This window comes from Nannospalax galili, unplaced genomic scaffold (genome assembly GCF_000622305.1).
Source record: "Nannospalax galili isolate Female #2095 unplaced genomic scaffold, S.galili_v1.0 scaffold1191, whole genome shotgun sequence".
In the NCBI taxonomy this organism is placed as follows: Eukaryota; Metazoa; Chordata; class Mammalia; order Rodentia; family Spalacidae; genus Nannospalax; species Nannospalax galili.
The window spans coordinates 2090447-2108669 of record NW_008330570.1 but is presented as its reverse complement, the minus strand read 5'-3'; the positions used below and the strand labels follow the sequence as shown (position 1 = coordinate 2108669).

Genomic DNA, 18223 nt, shown 5'->3' with positions numbered 1-18223 from the left:
CAGAACTTTCCCTGAGACCGAAGTCACTTATTAAAGCTTAATAAAAGGCAAGATTGACTGCAGTTGGCAATAGAGAAGATCTGCTGTGGGTTGGATACCCACGACACTCTTCATATAGCCATAGGCCCATAAATCTCACTTATTTCCAATTTGGCAACAACTGATCCCAAGTTACAGTAATGATCCTAGGTTCAGCTGCACACATCCTCGAAAGAAATCCTTCTGGGTTAAAAAAAAAAAATCTCTGAAACATATTCTCATCTATCCCTCATCTACTGGTTGCCCTGTCCACTCTTGTGTCTCTGCACCCTGGGTACTTTCCCATACCCCATAGCAGACATGACCTAAAATAACTGTGTCACAGTGACTCCCAGATGACTTCTCAACAAGGTACCTCTGCAAAGCCAACAAGCTGCTACTGCCTTCACCCATGGAAGGTACATCTCAGATATGTCATCCACCTTTCCCTCAGGCTTATCCAGTAAGACCCCACAGAACCAGCCCCACATAGGCCCAGGATTCCCCAGAGCTAACCTTTTCCTCACTGGGACAAGTGGGAGAGGCCAAGGTCCATATGACATACACGTCTGGTCTGAACAGAGTGCTGTGCTCAGACACTGAATTTGATGAATTGCTTTATAAAACTTCAAACACATTTAAAACTCTGTTAAGTGGCCTCTTGAAGCACAAAGGCAGAGTGACTCACTGGTAAGTATAGATAACACTTGTTTGTAGGGTGTGTGGCTTAACAGAATGGAGAGTGGGAACAGGGACAGAAGGTGGCACACCCTCTCTGTCCCTTGCTCTGCATCCCATACCCAGAGCAAGACCAGCAGGCCTGGCTGGGATGCTTTCCACCAAGGTGGGACTTGGTCTCACTCTGGTATTTATATCTATATTTGTTTTCTTTTGAGACTGAAAGACTTCCTTCAAGAATGAACCACAGAAGCCAGGCCTGATAGCGTAGGCCTCTAAAGCCAGCTGCTTGGGAGGCTAAGGCAGGAGGATTACAAGTTCAAGGCTTCTGTGGGCTACAGACTGAGTTCAAGATTACTCTGAACAATTTAGCAAAATCCTGTCTCAGAAATGAAAATGAGCTAAGGATAAAGCTTAGTAGTAGAACACTTGCCTAGCATTTGGGAGGTAGTAAATTCAATCCCCAGAGCTGAGGGAGGGATAGGAGGGTAAGAACAAACCACAACAAACCACAAGAGTAACAAGACTATAGGATTATCTAATTTGAAAGACTCGAGGAACCCAGAGACACTAGGGCCTATGGTTTGTGGGTTAGCATATGGGTGTCAGGCAGAATGAGTCATGTCACCTGCTCCACTTACATTTGGAAAGAAGGGTAGGCCAGGGCCTCTGTAAACTGAGGAACGTTCAGGAGACAAGGCATATTGGCTTAGCTCCAGGACACCAACTGCAGAGATGGACTCTTGTTGGGAACAGAGACAGCCCTGCAGCTGTGTGGGCACGTGGGCTGAGAGGAGGGGCTCAGCTGGCAGCCAGAAGGCGGAGGGAGTGAGGGAAGGGGCCCCTTCATGTGTCTGAAGCTCAGAGACCTCTGAGCTATAGGGGCTTCTACATGGCTAGCCTGTGGGAAGCCCAGAGGACTTGCTACCAACCAGTGGGTGGCTCCCAGCCCTTCCCATGCAGGTAGTATGACTTGGAGGTATTTGGGGAGGAAAAGGCATATATGTATACCAGGCTGGGTGTCCAAAGGTAGTAGAGAGACTATGTGTACCTGGGAGCATGTATAGTGGCGTGAATATGCAGATATGTGTGTGTACTAGTAAGCTGCACTTTTTGCCGTGGCCACTCTCTAGCCATTCCTGGAGCTGTCAGTTAACACAGGACCCTTAGACCAGGAACCGTCTTTCTTAAACGTTCTTTAAAGGCATCTGAGAAGTCATGTGTACATAACTGTGTGTAGAGGGTGTGCAGATGTACATCTGTGCATAATTAAGTAAGTTGTAATTTCTGTTGTGGCTACTCTTTGGCTTTTCCTAGAGCTGTCAGCTTTTCCTGGACTGTTGGATCCAGGAATTGTCTGAATTTCTGAAAGTTCCTTTCAAGGTGGTAGAGAAATGAAGGCTCACTTAAGGGAACCCTCTAGGGCTGGAGACTCAAAGCTCCCAGCCCAGCAGGACTGTAGCCTGTGGCATCAGAGACAATGTGAGCATCTCTCAGGAGTCAGGCAGCTGATGCAACTTGAAGAGCTGCAGGTGGAGGGTGCCTCAGCAGCAGGTAATAGCCAGGTAGACAGACCTGAGGCTCCCAGTAGGATAAGTGGGTTGAGTGGGGTAAAGGGAATGGAAGTGGTATCTCTGCTACTTTGAGGAGCCCCTCTCTCAGGAGATGAGGAGTGTAAATAAAAATTACAAGCTTTTACAGGAATAGAGAGAACTGATTTTCCATGTGGTAATCCACTATCCATACTCTCGGACAGTCAGAATGCTAATTACAAGCTGGCTATGCTTACAACCTCTGTGAACCTGTTTGGGGCTGTTTTGCATAAATAAGACTGCTCTCAGAAAAAAACAATTTTGCTAATTAACTTTATTTTAAATACATGAGTTTTTCCCATGGAGTTAAAAAAAAGGGGGTATATGTGTATACAATACAAAGTTTACACAACTCTGTGGATATAATATTTCTTCTGCTGTCTCAACTGCAATTTGAGGAGGTGAGGAATCATAGCCACATGTCCTTATTTTTGTTTGTGTGTGTGTATGCGTGTAGGTGTTTTGGTTTTGATTTGTTTTTATTTTATGTGTGTGAGTATATTACCTGCATGTAAGTGCACTCATACATGCAATGTCCACATAGGCCAGAAGAGCATCAGGTCCCCTGAAACAGGAGTTAAAGATGGTTATGAGCTGCTGTGTGGATGCTGAGAACCAAACCCTGGTCCTCTGCACGAGCAGTCAGTGCTCTTAACCACGGAGCAAATTCTCTAGCGCCCCCTCCCCCCTGTATTTTTGTTTTTTGAGACGGAATAACCTGTAATCCCAGACTGGCCCTGAATTTATAGGACAGGATGACCTTCTTCTACCTGTACTTCCAGAGTGTTGAGATTAGAGGTATGTACCACCACTCTGGTTTATGTGGTGCTGGGAAATCTAACCCAGGGCTTCATCTACCCTAGGCAAAGACCCTATCAGTTGAGCTACATCCTCTGCCTTGTAATTACCCAGTTTTTAGGACACCATTCAAGGAAGCCATATCCCCACTACAAGGTGCCTGATGCTTCACGGTGAGTATATTTATTCCTGCAGTATAGACACCAGAAGAGCATGAAGGTTCAAAGTCACCCAGACCTCTGCTTAATCAAGGTGTGATGACGTAATCAGGAAGTCACTGACTGCATTGCACTAATAGGATTTACTTTGTCATGTACTTGGGATCATCATCATTTTAATTTTATTAAATAGAATCATGTATGTATAACAGCTTGCCCCGTGCCTGCTTCTTTACAAGCATGCACTAAATGATTATTCGTATGTCTTATGGCCTTGGTTAATACAATGTGGTCTACTGGCCTTTGGTTGAAATCTTAGGTGTTTTTTTAATGGTTTGGGTTGAATGCCCGTGTCTCCAAGAACCTTTCACATTGGCCTTAGCCAGAACCATTTGTTTCTTTAAAGCATCACAGGATTCCAGCCCAGATGGCCTTCTTCCTTCTGTTCTGCTTCATGTCTCCCCAGCCACATTGAGCTGCTTGCCTTTGGAGACCTCATTTTTACCCCTTTCCCACCACTGCAGTGCCCAGCCTGGTGCCTGATGCAGAGTGTGCTGAAGGCACACTTGTTGAGGATGTATTTTGATTTGTTGAGTGGGGAAGGGAACCCTGTCTGTTTGGGGTTCAGGGACTTCAAAATGCCCCTTGCCAGGCAACTACAGGTGGCTAATCAGTTGCAGAATTAGACATAAAAAGCGCCATTTGGGGTAACTTAGTGCTGAAGGCATCGTCCACGGCACAGCCAGATCCCCTCCCAGCCCTCTTCAGCCGCTCTGCCCGCTACAGCTGCAGGGCATTGCTGGCTCTAAGAGAGACTATGGAAAGGAAGTATAGCCTGGCTCGAAGAAACCTTCATGCTGATGGAAATGGTCCATGCACTGATTGAGGTGGTGTTTAGACAAATACGTATTTGTTAGAACTCAATCAAATTATACACTTTGGGTATGAACGGTAGCTTGTGGAAATTATACCTCCATAAAATTAATTTTTAAAAATGTGACCAGACCAGATAGGCTGGGTGCACAGGGGCCTCTTCTGGTGTTCCTTCTGTGATCTTGCTTCTGCTGTGGCTGAGGCGGCATTGAGAGGTGTGGAAAGCCAGCACGCCACAGGATTGCTCTGTAGGAAAAGGACCGAGCAGGCTCTGTGTTTGCAGAACTCTAATCCTTTAAATTCTAAGCTGGGGCTTCATGAATAGGTACCTGCCTAGCCTCCTAAAGACCTTCTTTCAGCCTGTCTCTGAAGTCAGCAAAGCCAAGCCTTATTTGAGCAGGGTGCGTCTCCCCAAAGGGGAGAGCTTTGATTCATGTAAAACCCAAGGCTTCCCTAACAGGGATGGGGCAGTGTGTTTTCAGCAGCACCATTTACAGCAGCCAACAGGTAAAAACAAACACAGTGTCCATCCCCAGATGTGTTCATAAATAAAATGTGGGTGACACAGACCCTGGAGTGTCATCCAGCCTTAAAAAGGAAGGATATTCAGGGCTAGGGAGATAGTTCAGTGGGTGAAATACTCGTTGTACAAGCATGAGGACTGGAGTTCAGATCCCAACACTACACACAGGTGCACACACACACAAGCACAGACACACACAGGTGCACACACACAAGTGCACTTACATAGGCACACACACAGATACACACAGTCGCACACACAGATACAGTCATACACACATACACACAGGCACACACACACCTCATATTCCACATTCATGGATATATATACAACATGAGGCCTATGAAAAATGCCCAACACAAAAGGACAAATTCTGTATGGTCCTACTGGCATGGGCTCCCTAGAGTATTCAAATTCATAGAGAAAGAAAATAGAATGGGTTTCCAGGAGACTGTTTAATGAGCAAGGAGTTTCTATCAAAAGATAAAATGTTCTGGAAATGAATGATGATGCAGGATACACAACATTGAGAATGTATTTAATGTCACCGAACATTTAAAATGGCCAGGAGTGTAACTTTTATGCTATATATATTTTACCACAATAAAAATCCAAGGTTTGAGTCTGCCTTCTGGCTGCCTTAAATTTTGATGCTTCACAGGCCAGAGCTGCTGCTTGACTAGAGATTTCAGTTTCTGGTACTGAAAACCAAGGGGTGGAAAACAAAGGCTATCTTTGACTCCTGACACTTTCTTCAAATCAGAGTGACGCCCCTTTCAACCTGACAAGTAGCCTTCCTGTACACCCAGGGCCGTTTTGTTAAAACAAAGGCATACCATCACACCACTAGTTAACTTGATTTCCTCATATTGACTAGCTCAGGAAGTGTGTGGGCCTCAACCTGACAACCAAGGGGTGAATTATATACTTTATCACTCCAGCAACTCGCAGCATCATAATTGGGGTGACCCCATCCTTGACACCCAAGGGGCTCCAAGCTGCTGCAAAAATTAGAACACATTCTATAGAAAGCAGCCTGGCTGTCAGGGTGGGTTGGCCGGTGGCCTGTAATGCAGAGTGACATGCAGGCACTTGTCACAGCAGAAGTCTGATGCTAGTGATGCTGGTGCCCTGCCGAGCTCTGGTGGGACACAGGGTAGAGGGTTTAAAGCAGGTCACTTTCTCACCTTTAATCAGCCGGTATTTGATGTGTTCTTGGAATGAGTGCCCTCCACCCCATCCCAATCCACACTGCAGCTGCACTTTGCAGGCTCAGAAGATCCTCAAGGGCAACAAGATGGAGGGGGCTGCTGACCTTTGTGTTTGCAAAACAAAACCGGAATTCTGCATCCTAATACTGCTCCTTAAAGGGGTTTGTTGCATTTGGGCCTTTATAGAACAAAAAAGATCTGTGGAAAATTCCAGAGTCTGTTTTACAAGAGACTGCACACTGCTTACCCTAGGGTTGATATAAATAAATGCACTGCACGCACTGTAGAAACGAACAGTGAGATCCTGAGATAACCTCTTACCCTGTGAAATAGTGAGAAACAGAATGTACACACATACACACGTACATACACTACCTTCCTTCTCCAGGCACCATGGAAAGGTCTGCTGTGCTTGGCTGGTGTCTCCCTTCTGAGTTTTCCCATTCTCTGAAGAATTCTTGATGTATGTACGTGGCTCTCATCCTATGCCAGCCCATCTCTGGATGTCGGTTTCCCCCACTGTGACTTCCATCTCTGCTTTGCCTCTGAGTTCCTTCTTGGGTCCATTAGTGGCACTCAGGTTCAGTTAGTGACTTCCGCTGCAGCCATAGGAGCAGAGGGGCCTCCCTGCCCTGTGGCCTTGGGGGAGGGGTCTGCCCACCCCTTGCCCTTTTCATCATACGACTGTGAAAGAAAGGGCACCTAAAGGCCTGTAGGGTCATGGCAGGAGGCGAATGGGAGCAAAGTACATGAAAATGATATTGTGAAACCCATTATTTTGTATGGTAATTTTTTCAAAATGTTGTGAAAAAATAAAGGCCTTTAGGCAGGACAAGTGACCCTCAACTGAGTTGGAGCTGTGGAGAGAGAAGGGTGAGAGGGAGGCATCCCCAGCAAACTAGAAAGAACAGCCTGTGTAACCACTTACTCAACAGTATGTTACTGCATTTGCACTTAGAAAGCAGACTTGGAACCATATGATATAGAAGGAGCCAGCTGTTGGCCAAATTTGGAGCACAGAATTGCAAGGCTAAAGAAAGCAGGAGGTACTTAGGACAGGATGGTCTGTGGGGTCCTCACTGAGCTTTGGAAGAGGTCAGAGCCAGGAGACAGGAGACAGGGCTCCTCACTGAGCTTTGGAGACAGGTCAGAGCCAGGTAGGAGCCTGGCCCTCCATGCCTGGTCAGGAAGAGGCAACCTGGCTTCTCAAGACTTGCAATGCATCTTCGTTTGACACTGTGGGGTACTGGAGGCTCTAGAATGTGTCCAGAGACTGAGAATTCAGGCCTTAGCCTTCTGATAGTAGAAAGCACAAAGTCCCATGGAAAATGAAAAGAGGCCATGGCCTGCAAAGGAAGGTCACCCTGAGTGCCTAGAGACATTGCTTCTAGGGAGAGGACATGGGCAGGTCGTTGGGCCCATTGTGCTAGACCCCAGTAAATACTGGGAAATACTGAAGCCAGAAAGGAGAAAGCTTCCAAATTCACATAACCAGTAGATGAGTGGGACAGAACCCCTGCTCCGTAGACACTGCGTATCTAACCAGCTCTCAAGCAAGGATGCTACTGTAGAATCTAGGGTCATGCTTTGAAAAAACAAAGATATGTGGCATCAGGTTCGCTTGCAGGGAGGTGCAGTGCCCTTGGTGCAAACTTGGAATCTTCTATTCTCCATGATATTTACTTGACCCTCTCTACTGTGTTTTATCTTTACCCACATGTCTAAAAGCACTTGGCCTAGACCCTTGAGAAGGAAAACGTCTGTCTTTGTCAGCTCCTTGCTGCCCAGACCCCCATGCTCTCTCTGGCTTGCAGGAAGCAGGAATCATAACTGAAAATCCAGTCCCTCAGAGAATTTGTTTGTGGCTCTGGAATGAACATAAGGAACAGTCTTTGGTTGTGGTTGGGAGGTGGGGAGCATGTTGTAGAGTGTGTCTCTCTGCCAGTTGTCTGGCCTTCCATACAGAGCCTGCCCTCTCCATTTATGGCACTAGGACAACTTATGCCACTGATCTCTTTTAGAATAAGAAATCTTCCATAGTAAGAATGCCCGGGCTTCTGTCTTTTCCAGTGGGTCTGACTGGTCTGGAATCTTCTCCCAAAGCTTTAGAGGCCAGACTGAAAGAAAAGCAGATGGCACCTCTGAGAGACTGGCAGCACAAGTTGGAATCAGGGCACATGGGCACCCAAAGTCCTGTTCTTTCTTCATCATCCATCCCTGGGACTTTAATTCAGGATTGTTCTTTTCAAGAATAAGGCCAATTGGGGCTGGAGAGATGCATCCGCTCAGCAGTTAAGAGCACTGATTGCTCTTGCAGAGGACCTGGGTTCGATTCCCAGCACCCGCTTGGCAGCTAACAACTCCAGTTCCAGGGGAATTTGGCACCGTCTTCTGACCTCCTCAGGCATTGAATGGCATGGGTGCATTTACACACCTGCAGGCAATACACTCATACACATAAAATGTTAAAAAGTAAAGTATATTTAAAAGAATAAGACCAACTGACTATAAGAATAATAATCTGGATTATATATCCAAAGTAAATTTTGCAAATTCTTGATCTGGCAAGGGCTGGGGGGTTAGAGGGCATTGAAAAAGATAATAGTAACAAGAAACTTGTGCTAGAAGCTTGACCAAGTCCATTTCTTGTGACTGTAACCAAATACTACAGGCTAGATGATATGTAAAGAAAAGAATTTTACTTTAGTTCATGATCTCATGATTCTAGGAAGCTGGGAAGTCCAAGAGCACGGTGCCAGCATCTTGGCTTCTGTTGAGAGCCTCATGCTATATCATAATGCTGCAGGAGATCAGACAGGCCAACAGGCCCAGGCAGAAGAGACAAAACAAGGGCAGACTTGCTTTAAAGCAGCCTGCTCTCCTGATACCTAATCCAGTCCCACAGGAAATGCATCAATCCTTCTTAAAGCCCTAATCACCCTTTAAAGGCCCCACTTTCGAGGACCACCACATGGCAATCAAACTTAAACATGACTTGCAAAAGGAACAGACCATAATATTCCTACCACAGCAAAGCTAACCAGAGGTGAAGCAGCTGCGAAACTGAAAACTCCACATGCAGGCTTAGAAAGCACAACAGCCCAAGGCCAATCAGGGATGCTGAATCCACCAGCCCTGGGTATCTCTGTTACCTTAAATTCTGTTCCACATATCAGGAAACGCACAGTGTACTTCAGAGCAAGTTGGCTTTTAAATGACTCACATGTTTTGTTCTTAAGATTGGACATGGAAAGAAATTTCAGTGATCTCAAAAACATGTCTGCACAGGACAACAATGCCATCCCCTAACATTAACAGATGCCATGGCACTGTACTCTGTTCTGCCTCCAGAGCCCTTCTCACGTCTTCTCACTGTCTCTTTGCAAACCCCTTCGTGATAGTATTCTCTACAGTTCTAGACTTCACTATACTTTCTTTAGATTGACCAGTTACCCCCCTAAGCACCAATGGCTCCTAAAATGTGTGTCTCCGGGCTCCGGCATCCTCCTACTCAGCTCCAATGTCTAAAAGCATAATCCTTCACTTCTCAAACTTGCATCCTCCCCTGTATTATTTCTATGTATTGGTCACCAGTCACAGCCCTAAGAATTGCCTCTGTTGTCGCCTGATTTGAAACTTCTCATTTGCAGTTCCACAACAGCATAGACCCTCCTTGACCTTCCCCTGGTCATGTGATCAGTGTTCAGATCGCTTCCAGTTTCCATCTTCCCATTCTCTAGAGAAGCTCCTCAAGCTTGCCTCCAGCTCCTGAGAAGTGCTTGCTTCTCCCACATTTTATCCACAAAGTAGCCAAGACAGTAGCCACTAGCCAGAGGTTCTATTTAAATAGCTTTAAAGGGGCTGGAGATTAAGATTAAGCAGTGATTAAGAGCACTGGCTGCTCTTGCAGAGGACCCTAGTTTGGTTCCCAGGACCCACCTGTAACTGACAACCACCTGTTACTCCAGTTCCAGGGGAGCTGATGCCCTCTTCTGTGGGCATTTCATGGTACAGGTGTGCTTACATACATGCAGGCAATACACTCATGCACATAAATAAAAGTAATAAATATTTTAAAAATAAATAAATTGCTTAAAAATAAAACATTTAAAATTCAGTTCCTTAGTCATATGATGCAATTCTCTGTTTTGTTTTTTCTCTTTCAGTGCTGGGGGTGGAATCCAGGGCCTTTAAGCATGCTAAGGAAGCATTCTACCCCTGAATTACTCTCCCAGCCTTCCAGTCAGTTTTCAAATGTTCAATAGCTATATGTGGCTTGTGGCCACCAATTGGAGAGCACTCATTACAGAGCACTTCCATCATCACAGAAAGCTCTGCTGGACAGTGGTGGCCCACACTTCTTTCATCTTCAGCATCTCTCTTCCCTGTGCTTCTCTCTGAAGCCTCCCTCTTTCACAGAGTCACAAAGACATATCCTACATCCCAGACCTCATCTCCAGCAGCATAGAACTTGATATGTCTCTGAGAGTTTATTAGAACATTGAATGCTTTGGGGTACAGTATAGATAGAAAGCCAGCTCAAACAAACTGAAGCAAAAAAGGAAACGTGTTGACTCTTGTCTCTGGAAAGTTCAGCGGGAGCTTTTGCACAGCTAGATCCAGTCGTCCACGTGGCAGCAGAGCTGCCGATCTCTCTTCTGCTCCTAGCCTAGGTGGGCTTCACTCTCTGCCCTGCAGGTCACCTCCTCCCCATAGATGAGGGAAGGCAGCTGGGAGTGGGCCCAGTCTACAGCATCCATAATCCTGAAGGAAGTTTTCTAAGTTCATATATCAGATTCAGGGATTTGGATCCATTTGGGTAGTGAACCACAAATTAGTAATTATGGCCAGCGGATAGAACACACTGATGAGCCTGGCCTGGTCACAGGTTCATCCCAATGGTGGGTCAGATCAGCCAAACTGTATCCTATGGGCTCCACATAGGAATGTCAGATGAAGAGGGATGGGACATCAGATAGCCACATAGATTTCACCACTAAGTTCTGTTGGGAACACTTTCTTGCCTTCTCCACTTGACAGTAATCTGTACGTCTGGCTAAGGATCTGACCAGTGTCTAGTGTGAGGTATGAACCAATGGGCAGGTGGTTAGGTGGATGAATGGATGCATGGGTAGATAGATGGATGGGTGAGTTGATGGGTGGTGGGTAGATAGATGGATGGGTGAGTTGATGGGTGGTGGGTAGATGAATGAATGGATGGGATGGGTGGGTGGATAGATTTGTAGGTGGGTGGTGGATTATGGTTAACTGGATGGACAGATGTTGGATAGATAGATGGATGGTGGATGGGTGAATACCTGGGTATGTGGTAGAAAGTGGATAGATAGGTGGATGGATGTTTGGTGTATGGGTGGGCAGATAGAACAGTGAGTTGCTGGACAGACGCATGGGTAGTTAGTTCTCTGCCTACTCTCCAGTGGACAAGAAGAGACAGATAGGTCCCAAACCTCAAGAGACTTACAGGAAAAGCCATTTAACTGTCTTTTGGCCCAGGATCTCTCTAAAGACTGGTCCAGTTCTGCCATACAGTTGATTCCTCAAGGGCAACCCTTGGCCCAGCTCACCTCTGCTGCCCCTCACTGCCTCCAATACAGAGTCAGCAGCCCAGCCAGACCTGGCTAAAGGCGGCAGCTCTGTGCATCTCTTCATTTTAGCTGGTTTTAGGAGCTGGCCAGCAGAGGAGGGTGATTCTGGGACTTCGAGGCACTCATTCTCTGAGGATTTCTGGTCTCACTCGCCATCCTTACTCAAGCCCCTAGCTATTGAAAATATGTTCTTTAAGAAAAAATAAAAGTGTCGAAGCCAAAGAAGCCACATAATTAGTGTTCCCAGTGGGCAGCAGAGCTGGAGCCTTCATGTGCAAGAGGATTTGTGAATTCTGGCCCCAGGTCCAGATCCCAGGAAACAGTAGGTATTTGTGAATTCTGGCCCCAGGTCCAGATCCCAGGAAACAGGAAACTCCTTCCAGAAGTTCTTATTTCCGGCAATGGCCATGCTGGTGCAACTGTTAGAACTGTCTAGAAAACTGCAAAATTAATCCTGGGAGGTAATTCACACTCCTGGGACGGGTGGGATGTGGACCGCCTGCTGTTGTGTCATTGTCGTCCCCCTGGTGGCCTTGGGAGGCAGCATTATGGCGCCTGAAGGGCTCAGGCAGGCAACTGGGGTGGTGGTGGTGTTTCCTTTTGTTTTGTTTTAATTTCATCCCTGTAATCACTTGTCTAAAATAGCCTCTCAGAATTTGGCAATCGTGTTTCTTCCCTGGTTAGTCTTCTTTCCATCCTCACTTTAATTGCATCTTTCTTTGTGCGTATGTTTATTAAGGAAAAAAAATGAGCTAGGCATTTAGAGGACTTATTTCAGTCCCATTAGAGCCGCCCGACTGGAAGATTGGACACCCAGGGCAGCTTCTTTGGATGAGAGGGCACAGTCTGTGCAGGGATTAGCCTGCTGGCTGTCACCAGGTCTGATGGGGGTGGCTCTCCCTCCTTGGTGTCTCTGGTTCTCCAGGCTGGGCTCTTGGTCAGTTTCCATGGGGCATGCGTATGCTACTGAGGCAGCCCTCTGTCAGGGTTAGGCTATTTGGGGATTTGCTGAGCCTCCTGCTTTCTGATCTTGACCTTTTCTGCAGAGCATGTGCTGTCCTTGGGGCATGTCAGCATTTGGGAGGAACCAGTCCCCAGGGAGCCAGCATCCACCCTCTGTCCTTCCTGCTTCTCTCCCTAGGGTGGAGTCCGAGAAACAACAGGTCTTACAGGGACAGTCCTGCCTGAATCTTCAGGGGCCCTCTCTTGACTCAGAAGTTGCTCAGCCCTAAGAAGTGAGCTTAGAAAATGTACTAAAAATAGCTCCTATGGGCCTTGTATCTGGGATGCCTCAGGGAGGACCCAGGTCTAGTTAACACTGAGACAGGATTTACTTAGTGGATTCAGGTTCTTTGTGACCTCGGACAAGTCACTTCCAACTCTGCATCTATGTTGTCTCTATATCTGAAAAATTAAGATTGTCTGAGTTGGTGCATGGTTAGCTGCTAGAGCACCAACTCAGTTGTAGTGACTTGATCTCAGTCGCAGCTGATCTTTCTCACATCACAGTTTGGGGTGGGCTGAAGGAATGCAGCTCACTCTGTGAGCCCAACAGAAACCAAGGCTCCTGCTGTGGTGTGTCCCTGCTATCCCGGTGTCATTTTCCTCTGCAGTGGGTAAAAGAGAGCATGCCAAAGCAGGCTGGAGCATGCTGTCCAGCTGCAGTCTACAAGACAGAGAGGGCAGGAACATGGAGCACCAGTGGCCTCTGTCTGAGAGATGGCAATACCACAGTACAACATGTGTGTGTGTGTGTGTGTGTGTGTATGTGTGTAAATATCCGTATGTGTGTTCATGTGTGTTTGCATATGTGTGTATGTGTGTGTGTGTGCACGCGCACACACACACACACACGCACGCGAGCACACATCTGCATCTGCTTGCAAGGGTGAATGAAATGTAAAGCACAATCATTCTTCAAGTGGGATGTCTGACCCCCAGTAGGCAGGCGAGATTTTGTTATTTTTCTTCTCTCTCCCCTACTGGTTATTCCCTTGAGGTTTATGCAAATAACAGACCAAAGCAAGAAATTAAATACACGTCTCTCACCTCTGAAGTTCTTTATTTCCGTGTTCCTCACAGTGTAACATTTCATTAGACCTTCCAGATGGGGAAAGAACAAGCCGATTAAAAGTCAGATAGCACCAACAAGCTGCTTCGCTGGTTTCGGGGATGGCTGGACTTCAGAGCTATTTGGTATTTCCACTGCTGAAAGGCTCCTCGGGCACAGTTGCGTTTTAATAAATGGCTGCCTGAGTCATTTTCCTAGAAGGAATCACACTGTGGATGCATGCACCCCTAGGGAGAGTGGGCTGCTCACTCCAAGTGCTCCTGGTGCTGGTACTTTGGGGATAGGATGCTTGGGGTGCTGGTGGTGGTGGTGTTGGCACCTAAAATCCCCAACCCAGACTCTCCAGGGCTCTGTGAGGCATGCAGGGAGAATGGAGTGCAGGCCTAAGTGCACATGTACTAGGTCTTGGTCCCAGCCCAAAGGGAGATGTTTTGTCCAATGTGGACTGACTCTCCCCCATGGCCAAGGTCAAAGGAACCTCCCTCTCTGTCCCTCAGGGAGAATCCATTCCTTTTACTTTCCTTGACTGGCTGCTACCATCAGAGGTGAGCAGCCTGGTGACTAGGGTAGGAGAGGAGACACAGCTGAAGACTTGATCCAGCCCATCTCCCTCTATGGGGAGAAAAGATGGGGTAGGGGACCATGATGGTGAGATATTGCAGCATGCATTCATTCATTCATTCACTTTTATGCTTTAAGGAACCAGAGACTGAGCCCAGACACACAGTAAATAGATCCAGCAGTTAGTGATGGTGGTGACTGAGAGAACTCAAGAATTGAATTGCTGGGCTCAGTTACTGTCTCTGCCACTTTCTAGCTGGGTGATTTGGGGCAAGTTTCTTTATCTTACTGTGCCTCAGTTTTCCTATCTGGGAAACAGGTAGACACCATAACAGCTGCTTCACAGAGTTCTGATATAGATTAAATGTGTCAATATTTATAATATACTACCTGGTAGAACTGGCATTGTAGTGTGGGAAAACAGCCATCTAAGTAACCTATAGTCTAATAGAAAGTAAAAGAAGCATTCTAAAAGAATTTTTAAATGCCATTTTCAAAAGAGGAATGTCAAGATGGGTGTGGTGGCAGGAGGGCAGGAGGACCAAGGTTCAAGGTCAACCTTAGCTACATCATTCAAGGCTAGCCTGAGCTTCATGAAACCCTATATCAGAAAATAAAAATAATAAAAAATAAAGTAAGATGGCCAGAGAAGACGTCACTGACCTGAAGAAAGAGTCCTGAGGAAATGAGGGCACTAACCATAGGGATAACTGACAGGATTAGTGTGTGTAAAGGTCCTGGGGCAAGAAGGTCCTAAGGTGCTGGAAGAACTGGAAAGGAGCCAGGCTTCTGGAACAGAGTTGGTAAGAGGAAGAAGTGTGCACCAGAGCCTCGTGAATCTTTGTGTTTGACTTTTTCTCGAATGATTTAGAAACCATTGCAGGACTTGGGAAAAGTAGATGATCTGACTTGCATTTTCATAGGCTCACTGGCTGTATGGTAGAGAATGCACAGGCAGGATGAAGGGAGGCGGGTTAGGAGGAGACTCACAGAGATCCAGTTCAGAGGTGCCCAGCTCAGACCAGGGAATCTTCAGGCCAGGGCAGCCAGGATAGAGGTAAGTGGGGCTTGATCTGTTAGGAACCCATTTGTCAAAAGACCAGGTCTGAGGGCCAGGCCAGCAGGGAGCTAAAGCCTAGTGATGAGGTCCTAAGAGGGTGTGGAAAGAGCCCCAGCTTGGAGCTGAACTTTCTTTCTGGTACCTCTACTTGCTCCTTTGTGACCTGGAACCAGCCATCTAATCTCTGATCCTCAGTTTGCCCTGCCATAAAATGGAATCAATGCTATCATGCACACAGTAACATAAGTGGCTTCCAGAGTGGTGGGCACACTGCACTGTCAGTTCTCTGTAATGCTCTCTGCCTATCTTCCCTGTTACCAAATTGCTGCTGGGTGTGAGTAGCAAAAGAGCCACCCCAGGTCAGGAGATGAACACCAGCAGTGGAGAAAGATGACAGAAAGGGGTGGAGGGGTTCCTTCATCTCTGACGTCATCATGGAATTCCCCTGCTAGATGAGGCTGCTAGGACAGTAGAATGGTTAAACCCTGGTGTGTTGCTCCAGAAGACCAGAATTTCCTGTGTCTGGGCACTGCTCCCAGCCTCTTCTCTGGGGAAAGGACAGTGAACCCCTTTTATCCTAGCCACAGAAGATCATCCCAATGGTGTCAGGCTAGAGTCTGGCACCAGTGTGCCCCAAGCCTCAGTCAGGAACCACAGCATCATGGATACCCTCCATCCAAAGCCAGATCTCTGCAGCACCTTTGTTGAACAAGGACACTGAGACCAGCCCTGCACTGTGTGCCACGCTGCCAGCTCTAAATGGACTGCTGTGTCTAAAGATGGGACCAGGCTGAGCCAAGAACAGATGGTCATCTCCCCATTCCAGGGGCTGCTACGGCTGAGCTCTGGCCTGTCCACAGCTCCCCAGGATCCACTTAGGAGTCCTGACCCTACATCTCCAGGTCTCCTCAGGGGACTGGCTTCCTTGGGTTCAGGAGACCCCGGATCTGCACACAGGTGCTTCTAGATGATATGTGACTGAGGGGTGCACACAGGACTTCCACTCAGGAAACTGGCAAGGTTGGTCAATGCTCTGTGACTTCAGATCTTGGTATGTGATAAGGCACATTTACCCTGTACAGAGCAGTAGAAAGGATAGGAAACAAGGGAGGGCATGGTGCCACCTGGAATTACAAGCTTCTCGGAGAAGATAAGAAGGGGAGAAAGGGGACTCAGTCATGGCAGGGTGTTAATGGAGGCCATTCTGTGCAGGAGTCTCCACTGAGGCTCCAGGCTGAACATTATGTAGGAGCCGCCACTGAAAAAAAGGAGATGACAGCCCCAGGGTCCCTCAGTTATCCATGTGTAGTGATGTGTATCTATAATCCTAGCACTCCAGGGCCAAAATAAGAGGATCACAAGCTCTAGGCCAGACTGGGCTAAGCAATGACTTTAAAGTCCACCTGGGCTACATAGTTAGACCCTATCTCAAAAGAAGTAGAAGAGCTCTAGTGTGGAGGCACACCTTTAATTCCAGCACTCAGGAGGCAGAGGCAGGCAGATCTCTGTGAGATCAAGGCCATCCTGCTCTACATAGTGAGTTCCAGGCTATCTGGGGCTACAGGGAGACCCTGTCTCAAAAAAAATAAAAAGAAGATGTAGGAAAATGAGCAAGAGAAGAAGAAGAAAAATTTAAAGACTACAGACAAGAAGACTGAGAAGAGAACAGGGGCCTAGGAGGCCGTTCCCCTGCCCTCCAAGGAGGAACTCCTGCCAAACATCCCTTCACCCCTCTGTAGCACCTGGTCCTTTAAACCGTTAGGTACTCAAGTCTCTCCATGCCTTGGCTTAATAAAAGTGCCCCCTGTAGGTTTATGCTAAGGATAAGGGAGCTGATGTGTGATGCCCACAGCTCAGTTCCAGCTACAGCTTACACTCAGCTCAGCTTTCTGTGACAGAAGTAGTTATATTGGGGTATGCAAAAGTTACCCCAAAAGTGGTTCAGGTCAAACAGGGTAGTCAAGAAGGAACAATGGGAGAAGAAATCTGGCATCACATCAAGTCTAGCTGTCTAAAAACTGGTGACACAACTGTTGCCATAGGATCTACACTGAGAATACGGCTGAGGCAGGGGTCTAGGGAGGCCTGGAGCCATTATCCTCAAAGGCCAGGTAATACAGGAGGGCTTCCAGGAAGAAGAGTGCCAGAGTAAGGCCTGAGCAATGCAGAGGCAGAGATTTGTTGCTGGGGGAAAAACATGATCAAAGGTCCTTCTCATTCACATCCCCTGCCTTGGGACAGGTCAATTCAGTGAGCATCAGTGGAATGCTACAGTATGCCAGGGCAGGACCTGAGGAAAATGAGATCAGAGGCCCTACCTTCAAGGAGCTACCAGCCCTGTTATGTTAAAGACAAAAGTTCAGAAAGCCTACGTGGGAGGGTTACACTTCCCCACTTGCTCTCAAGTTAGACATGGCCACATGATTTGCTTCAACCAATGACATGAAAACTGAACATTTTAAGAGCCAGTATATGAGTGGCCAACTCATCTTTCCCTTTGCCACAGTGGCCAGCTGCACCCAGGTGGTACTCTGGGGTCCTGGATAGAAGCTGTCCTGGAACAGGACCCCCGCTGACCTGCAGTATGCACACTATGATGTGGAGGGGGGAGAGTTATTACTGAATATTCATTATGGTCTCATGGCTGATATGGCTTTGTTTATTTGTTAACTTATTTGTTTGTTTGTTTTAATAGCTCAGCAGGAGCCAGCCTGTGCTATGTGATAAGACCCTATCTAAAAAAAAAAAAAAAAAAAAAAAAAAATGGCCAAAGTAGGACCTAGCCCTGATTGAATCTTCTCTGAACATTAACCCTGGCTTTATGTTAGCCTCACTGTCCCAAGCATGGTGCATCTTGGTCTATGCCTAGATCACCACCAGGGTGGAAGGGGCAGCATGCTAGTCCCTTCTTGGCCTGCCTCCCAGAGCTGTGAGAGTCTAGTAAGGTGGGGAAGGGGTCTTCAGAGACCTGAAAACTGGGAGCCAGCCTACAGGCACCCTATATTACTTAGCTTTCCTGTCTGGAGCCCTTGGTTGGGAGGGGAGGGTTGCAGTGAAAGCTGCTTTTGCCCAGA

The 18223-nt window shown here is 47.1% G+C and overlaps 1 protein-coding gene across 2 annotated transcripts in view; it reads left to right on the top strand.

Moving 5' to 3' along the window:
- Window positions 1-18223, top strand: part of Klhl29 (kelch like family member 29) — a 306193-nt gene that overhangs the window by 136687 nt on the left and 151283 nt on the right. The gene's annotated exons all lie outside the window — the stretch shown is intronic.